Genomic DNA, 6,662 nt, shown 5'->3' with positions numbered 1-6,662 from the left:
ACCTGTTGTGCTTTTCCAGTACCACACTCTTGACTCTGTTCTTCCTGTCAAAGTGGAAAATTGTTTAATTTCGCTCATTATATGCCATCTGCTAAATTTTTGCACTCATTTGTCTATCTTTCTGTCACATGTGTGTGCTGGGAGTAATTTTTGCCAATCTCATTCCTCTTCCTTTGACTTGTCACACATCTGGCCCTGTAGGTTCTACCAGGTGATCATCTGTCCCTGCACCTCTCAGCAGCAGCCTACAGAAAGCTTGTGTGAACAAGAATCATTAACAATGTGCAAAATTCTTACTGGACTTGACAAGGTAGGTAGAAACTTTAAATAAAAAACTGAACGGTAGAAAATTGTTTCCCTATGTGGAAAAGTCTAGGAGCAGAGGGCATAGCTTTGGAATAAGGAAGTTGCACGTTTAATATACAGATGAAGACAAACTGCTTCTCTGAGGGTAGTGAACTGTGGAATCCTTTACTGCAGAGGGCTGTAAGGCTGAGTTGGTAAGTTTTATTTTGTTTTCGAGGAGTTGGTAAATATATTCAAGGCTATGACAGGCATTTCCTTAATCAGGGAGTGAATCGAGAAATAATGGAGAAAAAGCAAGAAAATGGAGTTGAGGATTATCAGATCAGTCACGATCTCACTGGTGGAGCAGACTCGGTAAGCAGAGTGACTTAGAACTCCTACACCTTATAATCTCTATTTAGACTTCTTCCTGGCACTGAATGGAAATGGCCTTTATCAAAATCTTTCCTGTCCTATCTGCAACGTTCTTTCTTCAACAGCTCTTTTCTGCTGTCCAACTGAGTGAGAATACACTATTAAGAGTTCCATTTTTAACTATCCAATTATAGCCAGAGAATCTCTTTCCTCTTTTGCACAGTTACCCTTCTATTCCTTTGAGGATCTACCCTTGACCCCCTTCAATTTCTAATCTGCATGCTATCCTTAAGCAATATCAACTGAAAACAATACCACATTCTACATGTATGTTGATGATATGTAGTTCCACATCACCACCACTCTGCTAACCTTTCCTGTGCCTGTGATTTATCATACTGATTGTCTAACTATTGGAGTGGCAGAAATTTATCTCAGTTAATTACTGTGAAAACTGAAGCCATTGCTTTTAGCCATAAATTTTGTTGCCTAATAACCAATTCTGTTTCCTCGACAATTTTATGAGATTGAATTAGCTATTTACAACATCTGTGATCAGTTTAACCTTGAGGTGAATATTTGACACGCGTATGCTCTTCACCGCTAAGAGTGCCGACTTTCGACTTTGTAATCGTCTCCAATATGGACTTAATTCGTTGCTTGACAGAACCCTCATCCATCCATATACTTCATATTCAACTGTACCAATGTTTTCCTAGCTGGCCTCCCTTCATGTATAAGCTCAAATTTATTCAAAATGCTGCTGTCTAAGTTCTAATTCACACCAAGTCCTGTACTTATATTTCAGATCTGCTCACTGATTTGTAACTTGCTCTGTAAACTCCTTTGTATCCTTCTCCACCTTTTAAAATTCCTCTGAAAGCGTACATCTTTGACCAAGTTCTTGGTTACTTGCACTGGTATCTCCTAAACTGGCTCAAGGCCAGATTATGTTTGCTGCTTTTTGAAGAATCTTTGGACATTTTATTGCATTGAATTCAAAAATATTTGTATCATATAGAAAAGAGACGATAGAAGATAGTTAGTGATGGATAAGAATAAAAGATCAAAAATCAAGACACCATTCCTTGGATGGGCAATGATTGTTGTCAGCATGAATCAACCAAGTGAGATTAGGGTAGCTGAATTAGGTGGCACGGTGGCTCAGTGGTTAGCACTGCTGCCTCACAGCACCAGGGTCCTAGGTTCGATTCGCACCAGGGTCCTAGGTTCGATTCCAGCCTCGGGCCACTGTCTGTGTGGAGTTTGCACATTCTCCTCCAGTTTCCTCCCAAAGACCTGCAGGTCAGGTGAATTGGCCATGTTAAATTAGCCAGAGGGAAATGGGCCTGTTTAGGTTACTCTTCGGTAGGTCAGTGGGAACTGGTTGGGCCGAAGGGCCAGTTTCCACATTTCTGGGAATCTAATCTAAAAAAGGAAGAATCTAATCATGAATTCCCTGTTCACTTTTATTTCTGGGAGTAAATGGATCGAGATGAGAGGGAACAATTTAAAAATAAATGCAAAAAAAAATCAATGCAATGTGAGAGAAAGCATTTCCTTGCAGAGAGTAGTTGGGGTCTCTAATGTACAGCCTGGAAGTGTGGTGGAGGCAGGTTCAATCAAAGCATTCAAGAGGGAATCAAATGATCATTTGAATAGAAAAAATTGGCAGGGTAACATGTGGAGAAGAGGTAAAAGAATGGCACTCAGGTATGAAGCTTGTTCAGGAAGTTAGCACAGGCACAATGGACTAAATAGCTTCCTTCTGGTATAACAATTTTGCAATACTGAGTGTAAAATTGGAGTAAAGTGGTGTTAAGCTAATATAGGCCCTGACAAAGCTACATTCAGCACTGTCCATAGTTCTTGTCTACTGGAGAGGATGAAAAGAAAATGAGTGTACCAGGTCAGTGGGATTACAGCTATTAGGAAAGACTGAAGTGTTTGGGACTTCTTTCTTCAGAAATGCAAAAATTTAGACGAGACTTCATTGAGGTCTCTAAAGTTCCAATTGAAAGAATTTAAAACTAGAGACAATAAGTACAAAGCAGTTACTGTATTATATATCCGAAAGTGTGAATGTTTTTGCTCAGCTTCGTTAAAATGCAGATGTCACCGCCACAGGAAGTGGTTGCAGCAAATAGTTAAGATGCTTTTGATAGGAAATGAGCAAAGTCTATAAAAAAAAGGAAACAAAAATATAAAACAAGAAGATTTAATGGAGATTGTAGCTTTGTGATTCAGGACTCCCAGGCTAATTTTCTGTTTGGTTTGAATCCCTCCAAGGAAGATGGTGAAATTTGAATCCAGTAAAAATTTGGGAAAATCTGTTTGTCTTATGACCACAAGATATAGGAGAAGAAATAGGCCATTCAGCCATTAAATTAGCTCCAATACAGCAGTGCAGCCGTTCATTGAGATTGTGGCTGATCTGATAATTCTCAATTATACTTTTCCTGCCTTTTTCCTATTAGCCTTGATTCCCTTCCTGGTTAAAAATCTGACTATCTCAGATTTGAATATGCATAGTGACCCATCCTTGACAGCCTTTCCCAGTAAAGAATTTCATGGATTTACTACCCTTTGAAAGAAGAAACTTCTCCTCTTCATCTCTGTCTTAAATGTGCAATCCCTTATTCAAAGATCTCTGGTCTCCCTCAAGGAAAAACAACATTTCTGCATCTATCCTGTTAAGTCCCCTAATAGTCTATTATATTTCAATAAGGTTGACCATCATTCTTTTAAACTCCAGTGAATTCAGGTTGTAAAAACCCATCTGGTTCACTGGTGTCTTTTAGGTCTGGCTTACATGTGACTCCAGACTACAGCAAGTGGTTGATTCTTATCTACCCTTTTGAGCAATTAGGAATGACCAGTCTTGCTGGTGATGCCCATATCTCATGAACAAATAATAAAAAAATGAAACAAGCTTCTGAAAAACTAGATTGAAAGGAGGAGACTTGTAGGGTGTATAAATACCAGCACAAGCTAGTGCGCTGAATGGCCTGTTCTGCCTTTCTGTTCAATAGCTAGATTTTGGTTAGTTTATAATTGTGAAGCTAACAACATTTACCATTATAACACAATGATGAATCAGCACATTCTGCTGCCCACTTATGTCCATTTAAGTGCAGAAATCTGTAAGTTGCTGTTAAAGCTAGCCTGATCCTCCACAGAGTGCATGATAACGGTCTTGTTAATGGTTATGGCACTAAAATCAATGCAAAGCACGATGTTAGGGAGCTTTTCCACTTGATTTGGAGATGCCAGTGTTGGACTGGGGTGTACAAAGTTAAAAATCACACAACACCAGATTATAGTCCAGCAGGTTTAATTGGAAGCACACTAGGTTTCGGAGCGACGCTCCTTCATCAGGTGATAGTGGAGGGCTCAATCCTAACACAGAATTTATAGCAAAAATTTACAGTTTGATTTAACTCTAATTATACTTTGAAAAATTGATTGTCTGTTAAGCCTTTCATCTGTTAGAATACAGTGATAGTTTCACTTCTTTCATGTGTAAATCACAAAACCTTTTTTTAAAAAAAGTTGCATCTCGGGTTAGCTGTTAACAAAGGTGATAGCTAGACAAAGGCTTAACAGACAATCAATTTTTCAAAGTATAATTAGAGTTAAACCTTTTTTTTTAAAAAGTTGCATCTGGGGTTAGCTGTTAACAAAGGTGATAGCTAGACAAAGGCTTAACAGACAATCAATTTTTCAAAGTATAATTAGAGTTAAACCTTTTTTTTTAAAAAGTTGCATCTCGGGTTAGCTGTTAACAAAGGTGATAGCTAGACAAAGGCTTAACAGACAATCAATTTTTCAAAGTATAATTAGAGTTAAACCTTTTTTTTTTAAAAGTTGCATCTGGGGTTAGCTGTTAACAAAGGTGATAGCTAGACAAAGGCTTAACAGACAATCAATTTTTCAATGTATAATTACAGTTACATCACACTGTAAATTTTTGCTATAAATTCTGTGTTAGGATTGAACCCTCCACTATCACCTGATGAAGGAGCGTCGCTCCGAAAGCTGGTGTGCTTCCAATTAAATCTGTTGGACTATAACCTGGTGTTGTGTGATTTTTAACTTTCCACTTGATATTCACTTAAAAGACTAACTAAAGTTCAGGTAAATGCGTTCATGGGTACGTTTGTGATATGCTTATTTCCAACAAATGCCTTGGCTCTGAAAGTGTACTTTCGTAAAAGAAGAGTCTTGTTTCTTAGGAAATTAGTTCATGTGGAGATTTAATGAAAGCAAAATTTGTTTTTCTACACGTTGTTTTATCTCTCTTCCAAAGTTTTTACCAGATTTTGTTTTCTGTGCATGATTTAAATATAATTTATACAGTCTGTTTTAGAGATGGTTTGTTTTATTCTGTGGGTAGTTGAGTGTGGCTTGGAGAAGATCCTATTGAAGTGTAACATAACTTCACGAGAATTAAATATTGTACTCCTCAAAATAAAGAATAATTGGGAGTAGATCTAATATGAATCCAATTGCTTTATAAATCCTGATTTAGACTCTTGTCCGTCTGTTTAGATTTTTCAGTCAATAGTTTCAGGTCCTTGCTGTTTCTACTCCCATGCAAAAACTTCATAGATCTCTGTAGACGTTGTCTTATTGTATCTGATGCCAGATTGAAGAATGTCTCCACTCAGTAACACATGGAAGCTTTATGAACAACACTGTTTTTTGCTGTTGACCTTAAGGTCTACACCTATGTAATTCTTGATAAGAAAAGTGATGATTTATCAAGGAAAAGCAATACAGATATCCAAGACTGTCTTGCTATTTTTTTAAAAGAGATGTCAATCACTTTTTATTTAGAAGTTGTCTGTTAATGATAATCCAGCAATTTTCTATTTATGCACATATTTTAAGAACACATTCTTTTCAAAAGAACAAAATATTTCTGTGGTGGAAGTGCTTTTGATGTAAAGTATTTCCCCACCATCTTAACACTAGGTATATTCAGAATTTAAATTTAGAAGATGTGTAGTGGCTAGAATTATTAATATTTGTAAGGCTGTCTCCATGCAGTTTAACATAGCTCTGTTACAGAGTCTATTGGAAATGGTCCCATGGAAAAAGAATGTATACAGTGGTTTTATCCAGAAATTCCAACAATTTCACAATGCACATCTAATTTTATTAATGGGCATTTCTTAAGAAACAAACTTTTAGGTATTTGAATAATGTATTTAAATAAAACAAAAACAAAATACTGCAGATGCAGCTTTTCCTGTCTTCCCCTTTCAGCATTCTGAAGGGACTGTTCCCTCTGCCAAACTGATGTCCACTCCTCAGTCCCCCTCAATGTCTCCTCCCTTCCCAACAGACCTTTCCATGTAAGCACAATATGCAACACCTTTTTTTTTACCTCTTCTCATCATGCAATATTACCAATACTCCTTCCAAGTGAAACTGTGATTTACATGTACATCTTTAAAATCTATGTACAATATTCACTGATCATGATAAGGTCTCCTCTACATTGAGGTTACCAAGCTCATTCTGGATGAACATGTTGCAGAATACCCCTGCTCAATCTGCAGACATGCGTGTATGGAATGAGCTGCCAGAGGAAGTGGTGGAAGCTAGTGCAACTGCAGCATTTAAAAGGCATTTGGCTGGGTAAATGACTAGGGAGGGTTTGGAGGGATATGGGCTGGGTGCTGGCAGGTGGGTCTAGATTGGGTTGGGATATCTGGTCGGCATGGACGGGTTGGACCGAAGAGTTTGTTTCCATGCCGTGCATCTTTATGACTATGACTCCAAGCTTCTGCTTACCTATCACTTGAATTCTCCACCTTGCTCCCATGCTGGTCTTTGCTGACTGATCTGTAAAAATGTTGCAGTGAAACACAGGGCAGGCTGGAGTCTTTGGACTCGAGATGGAAATGTGTTGCTGGAGAAGCGCAGCAGGTCAGGCAGCATCTAGGGAACAGGAGAATCGACATTTCGGGCATTAGCCCTTCTTCAGGAATGAG

At 38.1% G+C, this 6,662-nt stretch overlaps 1 protein-coding gene across 1 annotated transcript in view; it reads left to right on the top strand.

Annotated features, from left to right (window-relative positions):
- The first annotated feature begins 206 nt into the window (after positions 1 to 206).
- The window catches only part of chst12a (carbohydrate (chondroitin 4) sulfotransferase 12a), a 23,980-nt gene continuing 17,524 nt past the window's right edge, over positions 207 to 6,662 (top strand). Inside the window, exon 1 of the mRNA XM_043711113.1 lies at positions 207 to 310. The gene's annotated coding sequence lies outside the window, so the exon portion shown is untranslated. The remainder of the gene's footprint in view (positions 311 to 6,662) is intronic.

This window comes from Chiloscyllium plagiosum, chromosome 21 (assembly GCF_004010195.1).
Source record: "Chiloscyllium plagiosum isolate BGI_BamShark_2017 chromosome 21, ASM401019v2, whole genome shotgun sequence".
Lineage (NCBI taxonomy): Eukaryota > Metazoa > Chordata > Chondrichthyes > Orectolobiformes > Hemiscylliidae > Chiloscyllium > Chiloscyllium plagiosum.
The sequence above is the reverse complement of the archived record's forward strand: the minus strand, read 5'-3'. Positions and strand labels throughout refer to the sequence as shown.